The sequence below is a fragment of the Scyliorhinus torazame genome, unplaced genomic scaffold, assembly GCF_047496885.1.
Source record: "Scyliorhinus torazame isolate Kashiwa2021f unplaced genomic scaffold, sScyTor2.1 scaffold_246, whole genome shotgun sequence".
Classification (NCBI taxonomy): domain Eukaryota; kingdom Metazoa; phylum Chordata; class Chondrichthyes; order Carcharhiniformes; family Scyliorhinidae; genus Scyliorhinus; species Scyliorhinus torazame.
In genome coordinates this window covers 175,001-195,322 of record NW_027307973.1, presented here as the reverse complement: position 1 = coordinate 195,322, position 20,322 = coordinate 175,001, and the positions used below count along the sequence as shown (strand labels likewise).

Genomic DNA, 20,322 nt, shown 5'->3' with positions numbered 1-20,322 from the left:
GGGCCTTTGCAACGCAGCACGGTTAGTTGCCTTGGCGTGCTGCACTTTGATGGGCCAGCCAGCTGGCCCGTGTGGCCGCAAGCCAGTGTGTCGGCAGGACGTTCTCCTAGCCTGAAGGCGCCGCATGAATGCAAGTTGTGGCATTGGGGCTGGTGTGGAAAGCGAAGGAAGAGAGAGCTGGCTTGCATTGCCTGCCTGACCCTTGTGCTGGCTGTGCTGAGAGAAGTGCGCAGCGTTGCAATGTGGAAAGGCAGCAGCGTGCAGGCGGCAGGCTGGTGTGAGGTGGGCGGGGCTTGCAGTTTTCCTTGGGGAGGTGGAGAAGAAAAAAGAGAGCTAGGTGGGGACGGCATGAAGGGGAGCGAGTATCAGGCATATAGGCTAGAATTAGCAGGAGAAGGAGAGAAAGAGGAGGAGAAGTAGAAGTAGAAGTAGAAAAAGAGAGAGAAAAAATTGAAAACAACCGGAAAGAAGAAGTTGCGAGGGTGCTAGCGTGGCCAGCTTGAATAGGTGAGAAGACGGTGCTGCAGATGCCTATGGCCATGCTAGACTGAAAACGCCCTATCTCGTCTGATCTCGGAAGCTAAGCAGACTCAGGTCTGGTTAGTAATTGGATGGGAGACCGCCTGGGAATACCAGGTGCAGTAGGCTTTTGCGGCCAGCAGAGACTGCTCACGCCAAGCACTCTCCACACCAGAGGCAGGCCAACCTTTTGCTGCTCTCTGCGTCCTCGCCATTCCTCCCAACACTTGCCTGCGGGCTCAACTCAGGCAGGCGGCTTGGTCGGGCCATTCAGCTGCTGCAGCTTTGCCGGGCCTTTGCAACGCAGCACGGTTGGGTGCCTTGGCGTGCTGCACTTTGATGGGCCCGCCAGCTGGCCCGTGTGGCCGCAAGCCAGTGTGTCGGCAGGACGTTCTCCTAGCCTGAAGGCGCCGCATGAATGCAAGTTGTGGCATTGGGGCTGGTGTGGAAAGCGAAGGAAGAGAGAGCTGGCTTGCATTGCCTGCCTGACCCTTGTGCTGGCTGTGCTGAGAGAAGTGCGCAGCGTTGCAATGTGGAAAGGCAGCAGCGTGCAGGCGGCAGGCTGGTGTGAGGTGGGCGGGGCTTGCAGTTTTCCTTGGGGAGGTGGAGAAGAAAAAAGAGAGCTAGGTGGGGACGGCATGAAGGGGAGCGAGTATCAGGCATATAGGCTAGAATTAGCAGGAGAAGGAGAGAAAGAGGAGGAGAAGTAGAAGTAGAAGTAGAAAAAGAGAGAGAAAAAATTGAAAACAACCGGAAAGAAGAAGTGGCGAGGGTGCTAGGGTGGCCAGCTTGAATAGGCGAGAAGACGGTGCTGCAGATGCCTACGGCCATACTAGTCTGAAAACGCCCGATCTCGTCTGATCTCGGAAGCTAAGCAGACTCAGGCCTGGTTAGTACTTGGATGGGAGACCGCCTGGGAATACCAGGTGCAGTAGGCTTTTGCGGCCAGCAGTGACTGCTCACGCCAAGCACTCTCCACACCAGAGGCAGGCCAACCTTTTGCTGCTCTCTGCGTCCTCGCCATTCCTCCCAACACTTGCCTGCGGGCTCAACTCAGGCAGGCGGCTTGGTCGGGCCATTCAGCTGCTGCAGCTTTGCCGGGCCTTTGCAACGCAGCACGGTTAGTTGCCTTGGCGTGCTGCACTTTGATGGGCCAGCCAGCTGGCCCGTGTGGCCGCAAGCCAGTGTGTCGGCAGGACGTTCTCCTAGCCTGAAGGCGCCGCATGAATGCAAGTTGTGGCATTGGGGCTGGTGTGGAAAGCGAAGGAAGAGAGAGCTGGCTTGCATTGCCTGCCTGACCCTTGTGCTGGCTGTGCTGAGAGAAGTGCGCAGCGTTGCAATGTGGAAAGGCAGCAGCGTGCAGGCGGCAGGCTGGTGTGAGGTGGGCGGGGCTTGCAGTTTTCCTTGGGGAGGTGGAGAAGAAAAAAGAGAGCTAGGTGGGGACGGCATGAAGGGGAGCGAGTATCAGGCATATAGGCTAGAATTAGCAGGAGAAGGAGAGAAAGAGGAGGAGAAGTAGAAGTAGAAGTAGAAAAAGAGAGAGAAAAAATTGAAAACAACCGGAAAGAAGAAGTTGCGAGGGTGCTAGCGTGGCCAGCTTGAATAGGTGAGAAGACGGTGCTGCAGATGCCTATGGCCATGCTAGTCTGAAAACGCCCTATCTCGTCTGATCTCGGAAGCTAAGCAGACTCAGGTCTGGTTAGTAATTGGATGGGAGACCGCCTGGGAATACCAGGTGCAGTAGGCTTTTGCGGCCAGCAGAGACTGCTCACGCCAAGCACTCTCCACACCAGAGGCAGGCCAACCTTTTGCTGCTCTCTGCGTCCTCGCCATTCCTCCCAACACTTGCCTGCGGGCTCAACTCAGGCAGGCGGCTTGGTCGGGCCATTCAGCTGCTGCAGCTTTGCCGGGCCTTTGCAACGCAGCACGGTTGGGTGCCTTGGCGTGCTGCACTTTGATGGGCCCGCCAGCTGGCCCGTGTGGCCGCAAGCCAGTGTGTCGGCAGGACGTTCTCTCTCCTAGCCTGAAGGCGCCGCATGAATGCAAGTTGTGGCATTGGGGCTGGTGTGGAAAGCGAAGGAAGAGAGAGCTGGCTTGCATTGCCTGCCTGACCCTTGTGCTGGCTGTGCTGAGAGAAGTGCGCAGCGTTGCAATGTGGAAAGGCAGCAGCGTGCAGGCGGCAGGCTGGTGTGAGGTGGGCGGGGCTTGCAGTTTTCCTTGGGGAGGTGGAGAAGAAAAAAGAGAGCTAGGTGGGGACGGCATGAAGGGGAGCTAGTATCAGGCATATAGGCTAGAATTAGCAGGAGAAGGAGAGAAAGAGGAGGAGAAGTAGAAGTAGAAGTAGAAAAAGAGAGAGAAAAAATTGAAAACAACCGGAAAGAAGAAGTGGCGAGGGTGCTAGGGTGGCCAGCTTGAATAGGCGAGAAGACGGTGCTGCAGATGCCTACGGCCATACTAGTCTGAAAACGCCCGATCTCGTCTGATCTCGGAAACTAAGCAGACTCAGGCCTGGTTAGTACTTGAATGGGAGACCGCCTGGGAATACCAGGTGCAGTAGGCTTTTGCGGCCAGCAGAGACTGCTCACGCCAAGCACTCTCCACACCAGAGGCAGGCCAACCTTTTGCTGCTCTCTGCGTCCTCGCCATTCCTCCCAACACTTGCCTGCGGGCTCAACTCAGGCAGGCGGCTTGGTCGGGCCATTCAGCTGCTGCAGCTTTGCCGGGCCTTTGCAACGCAGCACGGTTGGGTGCCTTGGCGTGCTGCACTTTGATGGGCACGCCAGCTGGCCCGTGTGGCCGCAAGCCAGTGTGTCGGCAGGACGTTCTCTCTCCTAGCCTGAAGGCGCCGCATGAATGCAAGTTGTGGCATTGGGGCTGGTGTGGAAAGCGAAGGAAGAGAGAGCTGGCTTGCATTGCCTGCCTGACCCTTGTGCTGGCTGTGCTGAGAGAAGTGCGCAGCGTTGCAATGTGGAAAGGCAGCAGCGTGCAGGCGGCAGGCTGGTGTGAGATGGGCGGGGCTTGCAGTTTTCCTTGGGGAGGTGGAGAAGAAAAAAGAGAGCTAGGTGGGGACGGCATGAAGGGGAGCGCGTATCAGGCATATAGGCTAGAATTAGCAGGTGAAGGAGAGAAAGAGGAGGAGAAGTAGAAGTAGAAGTAGAAAAAGAGAGAGAAAAAATTGAAAACAACCGGAAAGAAGAAGTGGCGAGGGTGCTAGCGTGGCCAGCTTGAATAGGTGAGAAGACGGTGCTGCAGATGCCTATGGCCTTACTAGTCTGAAAAGGCCTGATCTCGTCTGATCTCGGAAGCTAAGCAGACTCAGGCCTGGTTAGTACTTGGATGGGAGACCGCCTGGGAATACCAGGTGCAGTAGGCTTTTGCGGCCAGCAGAGACTGCTCACGCCAAGCACTCTCCACACCAGAGGCAGGCCAACCTTTTGCTGCTCTCTGCGTCCTCGCCATTCCTCCCAACACTTGCCTGCGGGCTCAACTCAGGCAGGCGGCTTGGTCGGGCCATTCAGCTGCTGCAGCTTTGCCGGGCCTTTGCAACGCAGCACGGTTAGTTGCCCTGGCGTGCTGCACTTTGATGGGCCCGCCAGCTGGCCCGTGTGGCCGCAAGCCAGTGTGTCGGCAGGACGTTCTCCTAGCCTGAAGGCGCCGCATGAATGCAAGTTGTGGCATTGGGGCTGGTGTGGAAAGCGAAGGAAGAGAGAGCTGGCTTGCAAGGATAAGAGTGGTCCGAGGATGAATGTGCTAAATTGGGGGAAGGCTAATTATAACAATATTAGGCGGGACCTGAAGAACATAGATTGGGGGCGGATGTTTGAGGGCAAATCAACATCTGACATGTGGGAGGCTTTCAAGTGTCAGTTGAAAGGAATACAGGACAGGCATGTTCCTGTGAGGAAGAAAGATAAATACGGCAATTTTCGGGAACCTTGGATGACGAATGATATTGTAGGCCTCGTCAAAAAGAAAAAGGAGGCATTTGTCAGGGCTAAAAGGCTGGGAACAGACGAAGCCTGTGTGGCATATAAGGAAAGTAGGAAGGAACTTAAGCAAGGAGTCAGGAGGGCTAGAAGGGGTCATGAAAAGTCATTGGCAAATAGGGTTAAGGAAAATCCCAAGGCTTTTTACACTTACATAAAAAGCAAGAGGGTAGCCAGGGAAAGGGTTGGCCCACTGAAGGATAGGCAAGGGAATCTATGTGTGGAGCCAGAGGAAATGGGCGAGGTACTAAATGAATACTTTGCATCAGTATTCACCAAAGAGAAGGAATTGGTAGATGTTGAGTCTGGAGAAGGGGGTGTAGATAGCCTGGGTCACATTGTGATCCAAAAAGACGAGGTGTTGGGTGTCTTAAAAAATATTAAGGTAGATAAGTCCCCAGGGCCGGATGGGATCTACCCCAGAATACTGAAGGAGGCTGGAGAGGAAATTGCTGAGGCCTTGACAGAAATCTTTGGATCCTCGCTGTCTTCAGGGGATGTCCCGGAGGACTGGAGAATAGCCAATGTTGTTCCTCTGTTTAAGAAGGGTGGCAGGGATAATCCCGGGAACTACAGGCCGGTGAGCCTTACTTCAGTGGTAGGGAAATTACTGGAGAGAATTCTTCGAGACAGGATCTACTCCCATTTGGAAGCAAATGGACGTATTAGTGAGAGGCAGCACGGTTTTGTGAAGGGGAGGTCGTGTCTCACTAACTTGATCGAGTTTTTTGAGGAGGTCACTAAGATGATTGATGCAGGTAGGGCAGTAGATGTTGTCTATATGGACTTCAGTAAGGCCTTTGACAAGGTCCCTCATGGTAGACTAGTACAAAAGGTGAAGTCACACGGGATCAGGGGTGAACTGGCAAGGTGGATACAGAACTGGCTAGGCCATAGAAGGCAGAGGGTAGCAATGGAGGGATGCTTTTCTAATTGGAGGGCTGTGACCAGTGGTGTTCCACAGGGATCAGTGCTGGGACCTTTGCTCTTTGTAGTATATATAAATGATTTGGAGGAAAATGTAACTGGTCTGATTAGTAAGTTTGCAGACGACACAAAGGTTGGTGGAATTGCGGATAGCGATGAGGACTGTCTGAGGATACAGCAGGATTTAGATTGTCTGGAGACTTGGGCGGAGAGATGGCAGATGGAGTTTAACCTGGACAAATGTGAGGTAATGCATTTTGGAAGGGCTAATGCAGGTAGGGAATATACAGTGAATGGTAGAACCCTCAGGAGTATTGAAAGTCAAAGAGATCTAGGAGTACAGGTCCACAGATCACTGAAAGGGGCTACACAGGTGGAGAAGGTAGTCAAGAAGGCATACGGCATGCTTGCCTTCATTGGCCGGGGCATTGAGTATAAGAATTGGCAAGTCATGTTGCAGCTGTATAGAACCTTAGTTAGGCCACACTTGGAGTATAGTGTTCAATTCTGGTCGCCACACTACCAGAAGGATGTGGAGGCTTTAGAGAGGGTGCAGAAGAGATTTACCAGAATGTTGCCTGGTATGGAGGGCATAAGCTATGAGGAGCGATTGAATAAACTCGGTTTGTTCTCACTGGAACGAAGGAGGTTGAGGGGCGACCTGATAGAGGTATACAAAATTATGAGGGGCATAGACAGAGTGGATAGTCAGAGGCTTTTCCCCAGGGTAGAGGGGTCAATTACTAGGGGGCATAGGTTTAAGGTGAGAGGGGCAAAGTTTAGAGTAGATGTACGAGGCAAGTTTTTTACGCAGAGGGTAGTGGGTGCCTGGAACTCACTACCGGAGGAGGTAGTGGAGGCAGGGACGATAGGGACATTTAAGGGGCATCTTGACAAATATATGAATAGGATGGGAATAGAAGGATACGGACCCAGGAAGTGTAGAAGATTGTAGTTTAGTCGGGCAGTATGGTCGGCACGGGCTTGGAGGGCCGAAGGGCCTGTTCCTGTGCTGTACATTTCTTTGTTCTTTGTTTGTTCATTGCCTGCCTGACCCTTGTGCTGGCTGTGCTGAGAGAAGTGCGCAGCGTTGCAATGTGGAAAGGCAGCAGCGTGCAGGCGGCAGGCTGGTGTGAGGTGGGCGGGGCTTGCAGTTTTCCTTGGGGAGGTGGAGAAGAAAAAAGAGAGCTAGGTGGGGACGGCATGAAGGGGAGCGAGTATCAGGCATATAGGCTAGAATTAGCAGGAGAAGGAGAGAAAGAGGAGGAGAAGTAGAAGTAGAAGTAGAAAAAGAGAGAGAAAAAATTGAAAACAACCGGAAAGAAGAAGTGGCGAGGGTGCTAGGGTGGCCAACTTGAATAGGCGAGAAGACGGTGCTGCAGATGCCTACGGCCATACTTGTCTGAAAACGCCCGATCTCGTCTGATCTCGGAAGCTAAGCAGACTCAGGCCTGGTTAGTACTTGGATGGGAGACCGCCTGGGAATACCAGGTGCAGTAGGCTTTTGCGGCCAGCAGAGACTGCTCACGCCAAGCACTCTCCACACCAGAGGCAGGCCAACCTTTTGCTGCTCTCTGCGTCCTCGCCATTCCTCCCAACACTTGCCTGCGGGCTCAACTCAGGCAGGCGGCTTGGTCGGGCCATTCAGCTGCTGCAGCTTTGCCGGGCCTTTGCAACGCAGCACGGTTGGGTGCCTTGGCGTGCTGCACTTTGATGGGCCCGCCAGCTGGCCCGTGTGGCCGCAAGCCAGTGTGTCGGCAGGACGTTCTCCTAGCCTGAAGGCGCCGTATGAATGCAAGTTGTGGCATTGGGGCTGGTGTGGAAAGCGAAGGAAGAGAGAGCTGGCTTGCATTGCCTGCCTGACCCTTGTGCTGGCTGTGCTGAGAGAAGTGCGCAGCGTTGCAATGTGGAAAGGCAGCAGCGTGCAGGCGGCAGGCTGGTGTGAGGTGGGCGGGGCTTGCAGTTTTCCTTGGGGAGGTGGAGAAGAAAAAAGAGAGCTAGGTGGGGACGGCATGAAGGGGAGCGAGTATCAGGCATATAGGCTAGAATTAGCAGGAGAAGGAGAGAAAGAGGAGGAGAAGTAGAAGTAGAAGTAGAAAAAGAGAGAGAAAAAATTGAAAACAACCGGAAAGAAGAAGTGGCGAGGGTGCTAGGGTGGCCAGCTTGAATAGGCGAGAAGACGGTGCTGCAGATGCCTACGGCCATACTAGTCTGAAAACGCCCGATCTCGTCTGATCTCGGAAGCTAAGCAGACTCAGGCCTGGTTAGTACTTGGATGGGAGACCGCCTGGGAATACCAGGTGCAGTAGGCTTTTGCGGCCAGCAGTGACTGCTCACGCCAAGCACTCTCCACACCAGAGGCAGGCCAACCTTTTGCTGCTCTCTGCGTCCTCGCCATTCCTCCCAACACTTGCCTGCGGGCTCAACTCAGGCAGGCGGCTTGGTCGGGCCATTCAGCTGCTGCAGCTTTGCCGGGCCTTTGCAACGCAGCACGGTTGTGTGCCTTGGCGTGCTGCACTTTGATGGGCACGCCAGCTGGCCCGTGTGGCCGCAAGCCAGTGTGTCGGCAGGACGTTCTCTCTCCTAGCCTGAAGGCGCCGCATGAATGCAAGTTGTGGCATTGGGGCTGGTGTGGAAAGCGAAGGAAGAGAGAGCTGGCTTGCATTGCCTGCCTGACCCTTGTGCTGGCTGTGCTGAGAGAAGTGCGCAGCGTTGCAATGTGGAAAGGCAGCAGCGTGCAGGCGGCAGGCTGGTGTGAGGTAGGCGGGGCTTGCAGTTTTCCTTGAGGAGGTGGAGAAGAAAAAAGAGAGCTCGGTGGGGATGGCATGAAGGGGAGCGAGTATCAGGCATATAGGCTAGAATTAGCAGGAGAAGGAGAGAAAGAGGAGGAGAAGTAGAAGTAGAAGTAGAAAAAGAGAGAGAAAAAATTGAAAACAACCGGAAAGAAGAAGTGGCGAGGGTGCTAGGGTGGCCAGCTTGAATAGGCGAGAAGACGGTGCTGCAGATGCCTACGGCCATACTAGTCTGAAAACGCCCGATCTCGTCTGATCTCGGAAGCTAAGCAGACTCAGGCCTGGTTAGTACTTGGATGGGAGACCGCCTGGGAATACCAGGTGCAGTAGGCTTTTGCGGCCAGCAGAGACTGCTCACGCCAAGCACTCTCCACACCAGAGGCAGGCCAACCTTTTGCTGCTCTCTGCGTCCTCGCCATTCCTCCCAACACTAGCCTGCGGGCTCAACTCAGGCAGGCGGCTTGGTCGGGCCATTCAGCTGCTGCAGCTTTGCCGGGCCTTTGCAACGCAGCACGGTTGGGTGCCTTGGCGTGCTGCACTTTGATGGGCCCGCCAGCTGGCCCGTGTGGCCGCAAGCCAGTGTGTCGGCAGGACGTTCTCTCTCCTAGCCTGAAGGCGCCGCATGAATGCAAGTTGTGGCATTGGGGCTGGTGTGGAAAGCGAAGGAAGAGAGAGCTGGCTTGCATTGCCTGCCTGACCCTTGTGCTGGCTGTGCTGAGAGAAGTGCGCAGCGTTGCAATGTGGAAAGGCAGCAGCGTGCAGGCGGCAGGCTGGTGTGAGGTGGGCGGGGCTTGCAGTTTTCCTTGGGGAGGTGGAGAAGAAAAAAGAGAGCTAGGTGGGGACGGCATGAAGGGGAGCGAGTATCAGGCATATAGGCTAGAATTAGCAGGAGAAGGAGAGAAAGAGGAGGAGAAGTAGAAGTAGAAGTAGAAAAAGAGAGAGAAAAAATTGAAAACAACCGGAAAGAAGAAGTGGCGAGGGTGCTAGGGTGGCCAGCTTGAATAGGCGAGAAGACGGTGCTGCAGATGCCTACGGCCATACTAGTCTGAAAACGCCCGATCTCGTCTGATCTCGGAAGCTAAGCAGACTCAGGCCTGGTTAGTACTTGGATGGGAGACCGCCTGGGAATACCAGGTGCAGTAGGCTTTTGCGGCCAGCAGTGACTGCTCACGCCAAGCACTCTCCACACCAGAGGCAGGCCAACCTTTTGCTGCTCTCTGCGTCCTCGCCATTCCTCCCAACACTTGCCTGCGGGCTCAACTCAGGCAGGCGGCTTGGTCGGGCCATTCAGCTGCTGCAGCTTTGCCGGGCCTTTGCAACGCAGCACGGTTGTGTGCCTTGGCATGCTGCACTTTGATGGGCACGCCAGCTGGCCCGTGTGGCCGCAAGCCAGTGTGTCGGCAGGACGTTCTCTCTCCTAGCCTGAAGGCGCCGCATGAATGCAAGTTGTGGCATTGGGGCTGGTGTGGAAAGCGAAGGAAGAGAGAGCTGGCTTGCATTGCCTGCCTGACCCTTGTGCTGGCTGTGCTGAGAGAAGTGCGCAGCGTTGCAATGTGGAAAGGCAGCAGCGTGCAGGCGGCAGGCTGGTGTGAGGTGGGCGGGGCTTGCAGTTTTCCTTGGGGAGGTGGAGAAGAAAAAAGAGAGCTAGGTGGGGACGGCATGAAGGGGAGCGAGTATCAGGCATATAGGCTAGAATTAGCAGGAGAAGGAGAGAAAGAGGAGGAGAAGTAGAAGTAGAAGTAGAAAAAGAGAGAGAAAAAATTGAAAACAACCGGAAAGAAGAAGTGGCGAGGGTGCTAGGGTGGCCGGCTTGAATAGGCGAGAAGACGGTGCTGCAGATGCCTACGGCCATACTAGTCTGAAAACGCCCGATCTCGTCTGATCTCGGAAGCTAAGCAGACTCAGGCCTGGTTAGTACTTGGATGGGAGACCGCCTGGGAATACCAGGTGCAGTAGGCTTTTGCGGCCAGCAGAGACTGCTCACGCCAAGCACTCTCCACACCAGAGGCAGGCCAACCTTTTGCTGCTCTCTGCGTCCTCGCCATTCCTCCCAACACTTGCCTGCGGGCTCAACTCAGGCAGGCGGCTTGGTCGGGCCATTCAGCTGCTGCAGCTTTGCCGGGCCTTTGCAACGCAGCACGGTTGGGTGCCTTGGCGTGCTGCACTTTGATGGGCACGCCAGCTGGCCCGTGTGGCCGCAAGCCAGTGTGTCGGCAGGACGTTCTCTCTCCTAGCCTGAAGGCGCCGCATGAATGCAAGTTGTGGCATTGGGGCTGGTGTGGAAAGCGAAGGAAGAGAGAGCTGGCTTGCATTGCCTGCCTGACCCTTGTGCTGGCTGTGCTGAGAGAAGTGCGCAGCGTTGCAATGTGGAAAGGCAGCAGCGTGCAGGCGGCAGGCTGGTGTGAGATGGGCGGGGCTTGCAGTTTTCCTTGGGGAGGTGGAGAAGAAAAAAGAGAGCTAGGTGGGGACGGCATGAAGGGGAGCGCGTATCAGGCATATAGGCTAGAATTAGCAGGTGAAGGAGAGAAAGAGGAGGAGAAGTAGAAGTAGAAGTAGAAAAAGAGAGAGAAAAAATTGAAAACAACCGGAAAGAAGAAGTGGCGAGGGTGCTAGCGTGGCCAGCTTGAATAGGTGAGAAGACGGTGCTGCAGATGCCTATGGCCATACTAGTCTGAAAAGGCCTGATCTCGTCTGATCTCGGAAGCTAAGCAGACTCAGGCCTGGTTAGTACTTGGATGGGAGACCGCCTGGGAATACCAGGTGCAGTAGGCTTTTGCGGCCAGCAGAGACTGCTCACGCCAAGCACTCTCCACACCAGAGGCAGGCCAACCTTTTGCTGCTCTCTGCGTCCTCGCCATTCCTCCCAACACTTGCCTGCGGGCTCAACTCAGGCAGGCGGCTTGGTCGGGCCATTCAGCTGCTGCAGCTTTGCCGGGCCTTTGCAACGCAGCACGGTTATTTGCCTTGGCGTGCTGCACTTTGATGGGCCAGCCAGCTGGCCCGTGTGGCCGCAAGCCAGTGTGTCGGCAGGACGTTCTCCTAGCCTGAAGGCGCCGCATGAATGCAAGTTGTGGCATTGGGGCTGGTGTGGAAAGCGAAGGAAGAGAGAGCTGGCTTGCATTGCCTGCCTGACCCTTGTGCTGGCTGTGCTGAGAGAAGTGCGCAGCGTTGCAATGTGGAAAGGCAGCAGCGTGCAGGCGGCAGGCTGGTGTGAGGTGGGCGGGGCTTGCAGTTTTCCTTGGGGAGGTGGAGAAGAAAAAAGAGAGCTAGGTGGGGACGGCATGAAGGGGAGCGAGTATCAGGCATATAGGCTAGAATTAGCAGGAGAAGGAGAGAAAGAGGAGGAGAAGTAGAAGTAGAAGTAGAAAAAGAGAGAGAAAAAATTGAAAACAACCGGAAAGAAGAAGTGGCGAGGGTGCTAGGGTGGCCAGCTTGAATAGGCGAGAAGACGGTGCTGCAGATGCCTACGGCCATACTAGTCTGAAAACGCCCGATCTCGTCTGATCTCGGAAGCTAAGCAGACTCAGGCCTGGTTAGTACTTGGATGGGAGACCGCCTGGGAATACCAGGTGCAGTAGGCTTTTGCGGCCAGCAGTGACTGCTCACGCCAAGCACTCTCCACACCAGAGGCAGGCCAACCTTTTGCTGCTCTCTGCGTCCTCGCCATTCCTCCCAACACTTGCCTGCGGGCTCAACTCAGGCAGGCGGCTTGGTCGGGCCATTCAGCTGCTGCAGCTTTGCCGGGCCTTTGCAACGCAGCACGGTTAGTTGCCTTGGCGTGCTGCACTTTGATGGGCACGCCAGCTGGCCCGTGTGGCCGCAAGCCAGTGTGTCGGCAGGACGTTCTCTCTCCTAGCCTGAAGGCGCCGCATGAATGCAAGTTGTGGCATTGGGGCTGGTGTGGAAAGCGAAGGAAGAGAGAGCTGGCTTGCATTGCCTGCCTGACCCTTGTGCTGGCTGTGCTGAGAGAAGTGCGCAGCGTTGCAATGTGGAAAGGCAGCAGCGTGCAGGCGGCAGGCTGGTGTGAGGTGGGCGGGGCTTGCAGTTTTCCTTGGGGAGGTGGAGAAGAAAAAAGAGAGCTAGGTGGGGACGGCATGAAGGGGAGCGAGTATCAGGCATATAGGCTAGAATTAGCAGGAGAAGGAGAGAAAGAGGAGGAGAAGTAGAAGTAGAAGTAGAAAAAGAGAGAGAAAAAATTGAAAACAACCGGAAAGAAGAAGTGGCGAGGGTGCTAGGGTGGCCAACTTGAATAGGCGAGAAGACGGTGCTGCAGATGCCTACGGCCATACTAGTCTGAAAACGCCCGATCTCGTCTGATCTCGGAAGCTAAGCAGACTCAGGCCTGGTTAGTACTTGGATGGGAGACCGCCTGGGAATACCAGGTGCAGTAGGCTTTTGCGGCCAGCAGAGACTGCTCACGCCAAGCACTCTCCACACCAGAGGCAGGCCAACCTTTTGCTGCTCTCTGCGTCCTCGCCATTCCTCCCAACACTTGCCTGCGGGCTCAACTCAGGCAGGCGGCTTGGTCGGGCCATTCAGCTGCTGCAGCTTTGCCGGGCCTTTGCAACGCAGCACGGTTGGGTGCCTTGGCGTGCTGCACTTTGATGGGCCCGCCAGCTGGCCCGTGTGGCCGCAAGCCAGTGTGTCGGCAGGACGTTCTCCTAGCCTGAAGGCGCCGTATGAATGCAAGTTGTGGCATTGGGGCTGGTGTGGAAAGCGAAGGAAGAGAGAGCTGGCTTGCATTGCCTGCCTGACCCTTGTGCTGGCTGTGCTGGGAGAAGTGCGCAGCGTTGCAATGTGGAAAGGCAGCAGCGTGCAGGCGGCAGGCTGGTGTGAGGTGGGCGGGGCTTGCAGTTTTCCTTGGGGAGGTGGAGAAGAAAAAAGAGAGCTAGGTGGGGACGGCATGAAGGGGAGCGAGTATCAGGCATATAGGCTAGAATTAGCAGGAGAAGGAGAGAAAGAGGAGGAGAAGTAGAAGTAGAAGTAGAAAAAGAGAGAGAAAAAATTGAAAACAACCGGAAAGAAGAAGTGGCGAGGGTGCTAGGGTGGCCAGCTTGAATAGGCGAGAAGACGGTGCTGCAGATGCCTACGGCCATACTAGTCTGAAAACGCCCGATCTCGTCTGATCTCGGAAGCTAAGCAGACTCAGGCCTGGTTAGTACTTGGATGGGAGACCGCCTGGGAATACCAGGTGCAGTAGGCTTTTGCGGCCAGCAGTGACTGCTCACGCCAAGCACTCTCCACACCAGAGGCAGGCCAACCTTTTGCTGCTCTCTGCGTCCTCGCCATTCCTCCCAACACTTGCCTGCGGGCTCAACTCAGGCAGGCGGCTTGGTCGGGCCATTCAGCTGCTGCAGCTTTGCCGGGCCTTTGCAACGCAGCACGGTTGTGTGCCTTGGCGTGCTGCACTTTGATGGGCACGCCAGCTGGCCCGTGTGGCCGCAAGCCAGTGTGTCGGCAGGACGTTCTCTCTCCTAGCCTGAAGGCGCCGCATGAATGCAAGTTGTGGCATTGGGGCTGGTGTGGAAAGCGAAGGAAGAGAGAGCTGGCTTGCATTGCCTGCCTGACCCTTGTGCTGGCTGTGCTGAGAGAAGTGCGCAGCGTTGCAATGTGGAAAGGCAGCAGCGTGCAGGCGGCAGGCTGGTGTGAGGTAGGCGGGGCTTGCAGTTTTCCTTGAGGAGGTGGAGAAGAAAAAAGAGAGCTCGGTGGGGATGGCATGAAGGGGAGCGAGTATCAGGCATATAGGCTAGAATTAGCAGGAGAAGGAGAGAAAGAGGAGGAGAAGTAGAAGTAGAAGTAGAAAAAGAGAGAGAAAAAATTGAAAACAACCGGAAAGAAGAAGTGGCGAGGGTGCTAGGGTGGCCAGCTTGAATAGGCGAGAAGAGGGTGCTGCAGATGCCTACGGCCATACTAGTCTGAAAACGCCCGATCTCGTCTGATCTCGGAAACTAAGCAGACTCAGGCCTGGTTAGTACTTGGATGGGAGACCGCCTGGGAATACCAGGTGCAGTAGGCTTTTGCGGCCAGCAGAGACTGCTCACGCCAAGCACTCTCCACACCAGAGGCAGGCCAACCTTTTGCTGCTCTCTGCGTCCTCGCCATTCCTCCCAACACTAGCCTGCGGGCTCAACTCAGGCAGGCGGCTTGGTCGGGCCATTCAGCTGCTGCAGCTTTGCCGGGCCTTTGCAACGCAGCACGGTTGTGTGCCTTGGCGTGCTGCACTTTGATGGGCCCGCCAGCTGGCCCGTGTGGCCGCAAGCCAGTGTGTCGGCAGGACGTTCTCCTAGCCTGAAGGCGCCGCATGAATGCAAGTTGTGGCATTGGGGCTGGTGTGGAAAGCGAAGGAAGAGAGAGCTGGCTTGCATTGCCTGCCTGACCCTTGTGCTGGCTGTGCTGAGAGAAGTGCGCAGCGTTGCAATGTGGAAAGGCAGCAGCGTGCAGGCGGCAGGCTGGTGTGAGGTGGGCGGGGCTTGCAGTTTTCCTTGGGGAGGTGGAGAAGAAAAAAGAGAGCTAGGTGGGGACGGCATGAAGGGGAGCGAGTATCAGGCATATAGGCTAGAATTAGCAGGAGAAGGAGAGAAAGAGGAGGAGAAGTAGAAGTAGAAGTAGAAAAAGAGAGAGAAAAAATTGAAAACAACCGGAAAGAAGAAGTGGCGAGGGTGCTAGGGTGGCCAGCTTGAATAGGCGAGAAGACGGTGCTGCAGATGCCTACGGCCATACTAGTCTGAAAACGCCCGATCTCGTCTGATCTCGGAAACTAAGCAGACTCAGGCCTGGTTAGTACTTGGGTGGGAGACCGCCTGGGAATACCAGGTGCAGTAGGCTTTTGCGGCCAGCAGTGACTGCTCACGCCAAGCACTCTCCACACCAGAGGCAGGCCAACCTTTTGCTGCTCTCTGCGTCCTCGCCATTCCTCCCAACACTTGCCTGCGGGCTCAACTCAGGCAGGCGGCTTGGTCGGGCCATTCAGCTGCTGCAGCTTTGCCGGGCCTTTGCAACGCAGCACGGTTGTGTGCCTTGGCATGCTGCACTTTGATGGGCACGCCAGCTGGCCCGTGTGGCCGCAAGCCAGTGTGTCGGCAGGACGTTCTCTCTCCTAGCCTGAAGGCGCCGCATGAATGCAAGTTGTGGCATTGGGGCTGGTGTGGAAAGCGAAGGAAGAGAGAGCTGGCTTGCATTGCCTGCCTGACCCTTGTGCTGGCTGTGCTGAGAGAAGTGCGCAGCGTTGCAATGTGGAAAGGCAGCAGCGTGCAGGCGGCAGGCTGGTGTGAGGTAGGCGGGGCTTGCAGTTTTCCTTGAGGAGGTGGAGAAGAAAAAAGAGAGCTCGGTGGGGATGGCATGAAGGGGAGCGAGTATCAGGCATATAGGCTAGAATTAGCAGGAGAAGGAGAGAAAGAGGAGGAGAAGTAGAAGTAGAAGTAGAAAAAGAGAGAGAAAAAATTGAAAACAACCGGAAAGAAGAAGTGGCGAGGGTGCTAGGGTGGCCAGCTTGAATAGGCGAGAAGACGGTGCTGCAGATGCCTACGGCCATACTAGTCTGAAAACGCCCGATCTCGTCTGATCTCGGAAGCTAAGCAGACTCAGGCCTGGTTAGTACTTGGATGGGAGACCGCCTGGGAATACCAGGTGCAGTAGGCTTTTGCGGCCAGCAGAGACTGCTCACGCCAAGCACTCTCCACACCAGAGGCAGGCCAACCTTTTGCTGCTCTCTGCGTCCTCGCCATTCCTCCCAACACTAGCCTGCGGGCTCAACTCAGGCAGGCGGCTTGGTCGGGCCATTCAGCTGCTGCAGCTTTGCCGGGCCTTTGCAACGCAGCACGGTTGTGTGCCTTGGCGTGCTGCACTTTGATGGGCCCGCCAGCTGGCCCGTGTGGCCGCAAGCCAGTGTGTCGGCAGGACGTTCTCCTAGCCTGAAGGCGCCGCATGAATGCAAGTTGTGGCATTGGGGCTGGTGTGGAAAGCGAAGGAAGAGAGAGCTGGCTTGCATTGCCTGCCTGACCCTTGTGCTGGCTGTGCTGAGAGAAGTGCGCAGCGTTGCAATGTGGAAAGGCAGCAGCGTGCAGGCGGCAGGCTGGTGTGAGGTGGGCGGGGCTTGCAGTTTTCCTTGGGGAGGTGGAGAAGAAAAAAGAGAGCTAGGTGGGGACGGCATGAAGGGGAGCGAGTATCAGGCATATAGGCTAGAATTAGCAGGAGAAGGAGAGAAAGAGGAGGAGAAGTAGAAGTAGAAGTAGAAAAAGAGAGAGAAAAAATTGAAAACAACCGGAAAGAAGAAGTGGCGAGGGTGCTAGGGTGGCCAGCTTGAATAGGCGAGAAGACGGTGCTGCAGATGCCTACGGCCATACTAGTCTGAAAACGCCCGATCTCGTCTGATCTCGGAAGCTAAGCAGACTCAGGCCTGGTTAGTACTTGGATGGGAGACCGCCTGGGAATACCAGGTGCAGTAGGCTTTTGCGGCCAGCAGTGACTGCTCACGCCAAGCACTCTCCACACCAGAGGCAGGCCAACCTTTTGCTGCTCTCTGCGTCCTCGCCATTCCTCCCAACACTTGCCTGCGGGCTCAACTCAGGCAGGCGGCTTGGTCGGGCCATTCAGCTGCTGCAGCTTTGCCGGGCCTTTGCAACGCAGCACGGTTGTGTGCCTTGGCATGCTGCACTTTGATGGGCACGCCAGCTGGCCCGTGTGGCCGCAAGCCAGTGTGTCGGCAGGACGTTCTCTCTCCTAGCCTGAAGGCGCCGCATGAATGCAAGTTGTGGCATTGGGGCTGGTGTGGAAAGCGAAGGAAGAGAGAGCTGGCTTGCATTGCCTGCCTGACCCTTGTGCTGGCTGTGCTGAGAGAAGTGCGCAGCGTTGCAATGTGGAAAGGCAGCAGCGTGCAGGCGGCAGGCTGGTGTGAGGTGGGCGGGGCTTGCAGTTTTCCTTGGGGAGGTGGAGAAGAAAAAAGAGAGCTAGGTGGGGACGGCATGAAGGGGAGCGAGTATCAGGCATATAGGCTAGAATTAGCAGGAGAAGGAGAGAAAGAGGAGGAGAAGTAGAAGTAGAAGTAGAAAAAGAGAGAGAAAAAATTGAAAACAACCGGAAAGAAGAAGTGGCGAGGGTGCTAGGGTGGCCAGCTTGAATAGGCGAGAAGACGGTGCTGCAGATGCCTACGGCCATACTAGTCTGAAAACGCCCGATCTCGTCTGATCTCGGAAGCTAAGTAGACTCAGGCCTGGTTAGTACTTGGATGGGAGACCGCCTGGGAATACCAGGTGCAGTAGGCTTTTGCGGCCAGCAGTGACTGCTCACGCCAAGCACTCTCCACACCAGAGGCAGGCCAACCTTTTGCTGCTCTCTGCGTCCTCGCCATTCCTCCCAACACTTGCCTGCGGGCTCAACTCAGGCAGGCGGCTTGGTCGGGCCATTCAGCTGCTGCAGCTTTGCCGGGCCTTTGCAACGCAGCACGGTTGTGTGCCTTGGCGTGCTGCACTTTGATGGGCACGCCAGCTGGCCCGTGTGGCCGCAAGCCAGTGTGTCGGCAGGACGTTCTCTCTCCTAGCCTGAAGGCGCCGCATGAATGCAAGTTGTGGCATTGGGGCTGGTGTGGAAAGCGAAGGAAGAGAGAGCTGGCTTGCATTGCCTGCCTGACCCTTGTGCTGGCTGTGCTGAGAGAAGTGCGCAGCGTTGCAATGTGGAAAGGCAGCAGCGTGCAGGCGGCAGGCTGGTGTGAGGTGGGCGGGGCTTGCAGTTTTCCTTGGGGAGGTGGAGAAGAAAAAAGAGAGCTAGGTGGGGACGGCATGAAGGGGAGCGAGTATCAGGCATATAGGCTAGAATTAGCAGGAGAAGGAGAGAAAGAGGAGGAGAAGTAGAAGTAGAAGTAGAAAAAGAGAGAGAAAAAATTGAAAACAACCGGAAAGAAGAAGTGGCGAGGGTGCTAGGGTGGCCAGCTTGAATAGGCGAGAAGACGGTGCTGCAGATGCCTACGGCCATACTAGTCTGAAAACGCCCGATCTCGTCTGATCTCGGAAGCTAAGCAGACTCAGGCCTGGTTAGTACTTGGATGGGAGACCGCCTGGGAATACCAGGTGCAGTAGGCTTTTGCGGCCAGCAGAGACTGCTCACGCCAAGCACTCTCCACACCAGAGGCAGGCCAACCTTTTGCTGCTCTCTGCGTCCTCGCCATTCCTCCCAACACTTGCCTGCGGGCTCAACTCAGGCAGGCGGCTTGGTCGGGCCATTCAGCTGCTGCAGCTTTGCCGGGCCTTTGCAACGCAGCACGGTTGTGTGCCTTGGCGTGCTGCACTTTGATGGGCACGCCAGCTGGCCCGTGTGGCCGCAAGCCAGTGTGTCGGCAGGACGTTCTCTCTCCTAGCCTGAAGGCGCCGCATGAATGCAAGTTGTGGCATTGGGGCTGGTGTGGAAAGCGAAGGAAGAGAGAGCTGGCTTGCATTGCCTGCCTGACCCTTGTGCTGGCTGTGCTGAGAGAAGTGCGCAGCGTTGCAATGTGGAAAGGCAGCAGCGTGCAGGCGGCAGGCTGGTGTGAGATGGGCGGGGCTTGCAGTTTTCCTTGGGGAGGTGGAGAAGAAAAAAGAGAGCTAGGTGGGGACGGCATGAAGGGGAGCGCGTATCAGGCATATAGGCTAGAATTAGCAGGTGAAGGAGAGAAAGAGGAGGAGAAGTAGAAGTAGAAGTAGAAAAAGAGAGAGAAAAAATTGAAAACAACCGGAAAGAAGAAGTGGCGAGGGTGCTAGGGTGGCCAGCTTGAATAGGCGAGAAGACGGTGCTGCAGATGCCTACGGCCATACTAGTCTGAAAACGCCCGATCTCGTCTGATCTCGGAAGCTAAGCAGACTCAGGCCTGGTTAGTACTTGGATGGGAGACCGCCTGGGAATACCAGGTGCAGTAGGCTTTTGCGGCCAGCAGAGACTGCTCACGCCAAGCACTCTCCACACCAGAGGCAGGCCAACCTTTTGCTGCTCTCTGCGTCCTCGCCATTCCTCCCAACACTTGCCTGCGGGCTCAACTCAGGCAGGCGGCTTGGTCGGGCCATTCAGCTGCTGCAGCTTTGCCGGGCCTTTGCAACGCAGCACGGTTGTGTGCCTTGGCGTGCTGCACTTTGATGGGCACGCCAGCTGGCCCGTGTGGCCGCAAGCCAGTGTGTCGGCAGGACGTTCTCTCTCCTAGCCTGAAGGCGCCGCATGAATGCAAGTTGTGGCATTGGGGCTGGTGTGGAAAGCGAAGGAAGAGAGAGCTGGCTTGCATTGCCTGCCTGACCCTTGTGCTGGCTGTGCTGAGAGAAGTGCGCAGCGTTGCAATGTGGAAAGGCAGCAGCGTGCAGGCGGCAGGCTGGTGTGAGATGGGCGGGGCTTGCAGTTTTCCTTGGGGAGGTGGAGAAGAAAAAAGAGAGCTAGGTGGGGACGGCATGAAGGGGAGCGCGTATCAGGCATATAGGCTAGAATTAGCAGGTGAAGGAGAGAAAGAGGAGGAGAAGTAGAAGTAGAAGTAGAAAAAGAGAGAGAAAAAATTGAAAACAACCGGAAAGAAGAAGTGGCGAGGGTGCTAGCGTGGCCAGCTTGAATAGGTGAGAAGACGGTTCTGCAGATGCCTATGGCCATACTAGTCTGAAAAGGCCTGATCTCGGAAGCTAAGCAGACTCAGGCCTGGTTAGTACTTGGATGGGAGACCGCCTGGGAATACCAGGTGCAGTAGGCTTTTGCGGCCAGCAGAGACTGCTCACGCCAAGCACTCTCCACACCAGAGGCAGGCCAACCTTTTGCTGCTCTCTGCGTCCTCGCCATTCCTCCCAACACTTGCCTGCGGGCTCAACTCAGGCAGGCGGCTTGGTCGGGCCATTCAGCTGCTGCAGCTTTGCCGGGCCTTTGCAACGCAGCACGGTTAGTTGCCTTGGCGTGCTGCACTTTGATGGGCCCGCCAGCTGGCCCGTGTGGCCGCAAGCCAGTGTGTCGGCAGGACGTTCTCCTAGCCTGAAGGCGCCGCATGAATGCAAGTTGTGGCATTGGGGCTGGTGTGGAAAGCGAAAGAAGAGAGAGCTGGCTTGCATTGCCTGCCTGACCCTTGTGCTGGCTGTGCTGAGAGAAGTGCGCAGCGTTGCAATGTGGAA

General features: G+C 56.0%; 19 non-coding genes and 3 pseudogenes across 19 annotated transcripts; all 22 read left to right on the top strand.

The window, feature by feature from the left end:
* Nucleotides 1-529: 529 nt before the first annotated feature.
* On the top strand, nt 530-648 carry LOC140406076 (5S ribosomal RNA; annotated as a pseudogene).
* A 690-nt stretch (nt 649-1,338) lies between these two features.
* LOC140405861 (5S ribosomal RNA) lies at nt 1,339-1,457 on the top strand. The gene has a single exon (XR_011938823.1). It is a non-coding gene; the product is annotated as a 5S ribosomal RNA (ribosomal RNA).
* A 690-nt stretch (nt 1,458-2,147) lies between these two features.
* Nucleotides 2,148-2,266, top strand: LOC140406069 (5S ribosomal RNA; annotated as a pseudogene).
* Nucleotides 2,267-2,960: 694 nt separating this feature from the next.
* Nucleotides 2,961-3,079, top strand: LOC140406002 (5S ribosomal RNA). The gene has a single exon (XR_011938958.1). It is a non-coding gene; the product is annotated as a 5S ribosomal RNA (ribosomal RNA).
* A 694-nt stretch (nt 3,080-3,773) lies between these two features.
* LOC140406055 (5S ribosomal RNA) lies at nt 3,774-3,892 on the top strand. Its single transcript, XR_011939007.1, has one exon. It is a non-coding gene; the product is annotated as a 5S ribosomal RNA (ribosomal RNA).
* A 2,924-nt stretch (nt 3,893-6,816) lies between these two features.
* On the top strand, nt 6,817-6,935 carry LOC140405904 (5S ribosomal RNA). Its single transcript, XR_011938863.1, has one exon. It is a non-coding gene; the product is annotated as a 5S ribosomal RNA (ribosomal RNA).
* A 690-nt stretch (nt 6,936-7,625) lies between these two features.
* LOC140405860 (5S ribosomal RNA) lies at nt 7,626-7,744 on the top strand. The gene has a single exon (XR_011938822.1). It is a non-coding gene; the product is annotated as a 5S ribosomal RNA (ribosomal RNA).
* Nucleotides 7,745-8,438: 694 nt separating this feature from the next.
* On the top strand, nt 8,439-8,557 carry LOC140405859 (5S ribosomal RNA). Its single transcript, XR_011938821.1, has one exon. It is a non-coding gene; the product is annotated as a 5S ribosomal RNA (ribosomal RNA).
* Nucleotides 8,558-9,251: 694 nt separating this feature from the next.
* On the top strand, nt 9,252-9,370 carry LOC140405858 (5S ribosomal RNA). Its single transcript, XR_011938820.1, has one exon. It is a non-coding gene; the product is annotated as a 5S ribosomal RNA (ribosomal RNA).
* A 694-nt stretch (nt 9,371-10,064) lies between these two features.
* Nucleotides 10,065-10,183, top strand: LOC140405857 (5S ribosomal RNA). Its single transcript, XR_011938819.1, has one exon. It is a non-coding gene; the product is annotated as a 5S ribosomal RNA (ribosomal RNA).
* Nucleotides 10,184-10,877: 694 nt separating this feature from the next.
* LOC140406035 (5S ribosomal RNA) lies at nt 10,878-10,996 on the top strand. The gene has a single exon (XR_011938989.1). It is a non-coding gene; the product is annotated as a 5S ribosomal RNA (ribosomal RNA).
* A 690-nt stretch (nt 10,997-11,686) lies between these two features.
* On the top strand, nt 11,687-11,805 carry LOC140405856 (5S ribosomal RNA). The gene has a single exon (XR_011938818.1). It is a non-coding gene; the product is annotated as a 5S ribosomal RNA (ribosomal RNA).
* Nucleotides 11,806-12,499: 694 nt separating this feature from the next.
* LOC140405855 (5S ribosomal RNA) lies at nt 12,500-12,618 on the top strand. The gene has a single exon (XR_011938817.1). It is a non-coding gene; the product is annotated as a 5S ribosomal RNA (ribosomal RNA).
* Nucleotides 12,619-13,308: 690 nt separating this feature from the next.
* LOC140405854 (5S ribosomal RNA) lies at nt 13,309-13,427 on the top strand. The gene has a single exon (XR_011938816.1). It is a non-coding gene; the product is annotated as a 5S ribosomal RNA (ribosomal RNA).
* A 694-nt stretch (nt 13,428-14,121) lies between these two features.
* Nucleotides 14,122-14,240, top strand: LOC140405974 (5S ribosomal RNA). The gene has a single exon (XR_011938930.1). It is a non-coding gene; the product is annotated as a 5S ribosomal RNA (ribosomal RNA).
* Nucleotides 14,241-14,930: 690 nt separating this feature from the next.
* Nucleotides 14,931-15,049, top strand: LOC140405988 (5S ribosomal RNA). Its single transcript, XR_011938944.1, has one exon. It is a non-coding gene; the product is annotated as a 5S ribosomal RNA (ribosomal RNA).
* Nucleotides 15,050-15,743: 694 nt separating this feature from the next.
* On the top strand, nt 15,744-15,862 carry LOC140405852 (5S ribosomal RNA). Its single transcript, XR_011938814.1, has one exon. It is a non-coding gene; the product is annotated as a 5S ribosomal RNA (ribosomal RNA).
* A 690-nt stretch (nt 15,863-16,552) lies between these two features.
* On the top strand, nt 16,553-16,671 carry LOC140405851 (5S ribosomal RNA). The gene has a single exon (XR_011938813.1). It is a non-coding gene; the product is annotated as a 5S ribosomal RNA (ribosomal RNA).
* Nucleotides 16,672-17,365: 694 nt separating this feature from the next.
* LOC140405941 (5S ribosomal RNA) lies at nt 17,366-17,484 on the top strand. The gene has a single exon (XR_011938899.1). It is a non-coding gene; the product is annotated as a 5S ribosomal RNA (ribosomal RNA).
* A 694-nt stretch (nt 17,485-18,178) lies between these two features.
* LOC140405850 (5S ribosomal RNA) lies at nt 18,179-18,297 on the top strand. Its single transcript, XR_011938812.1, has one exon. It is a non-coding gene; the product is annotated as a 5S ribosomal RNA (ribosomal RNA).
* A 694-nt stretch (nt 18,298-18,991) lies between these two features.
* On the top strand, nt 18,992-19,110 carry LOC140405849 (5S ribosomal RNA). The gene has a single exon (XR_011938811.1). It is a non-coding gene; the product is annotated as a 5S ribosomal RNA (ribosomal RNA).
* A 694-nt stretch (nt 19,111-19,804) lies between these two features.
* Nucleotides 19,805-19,913, top strand: LOC140406080 (5S ribosomal RNA; annotated as a pseudogene).
* Nucleotides 19,914-20,322: the final 409 nt, after the last annotated feature.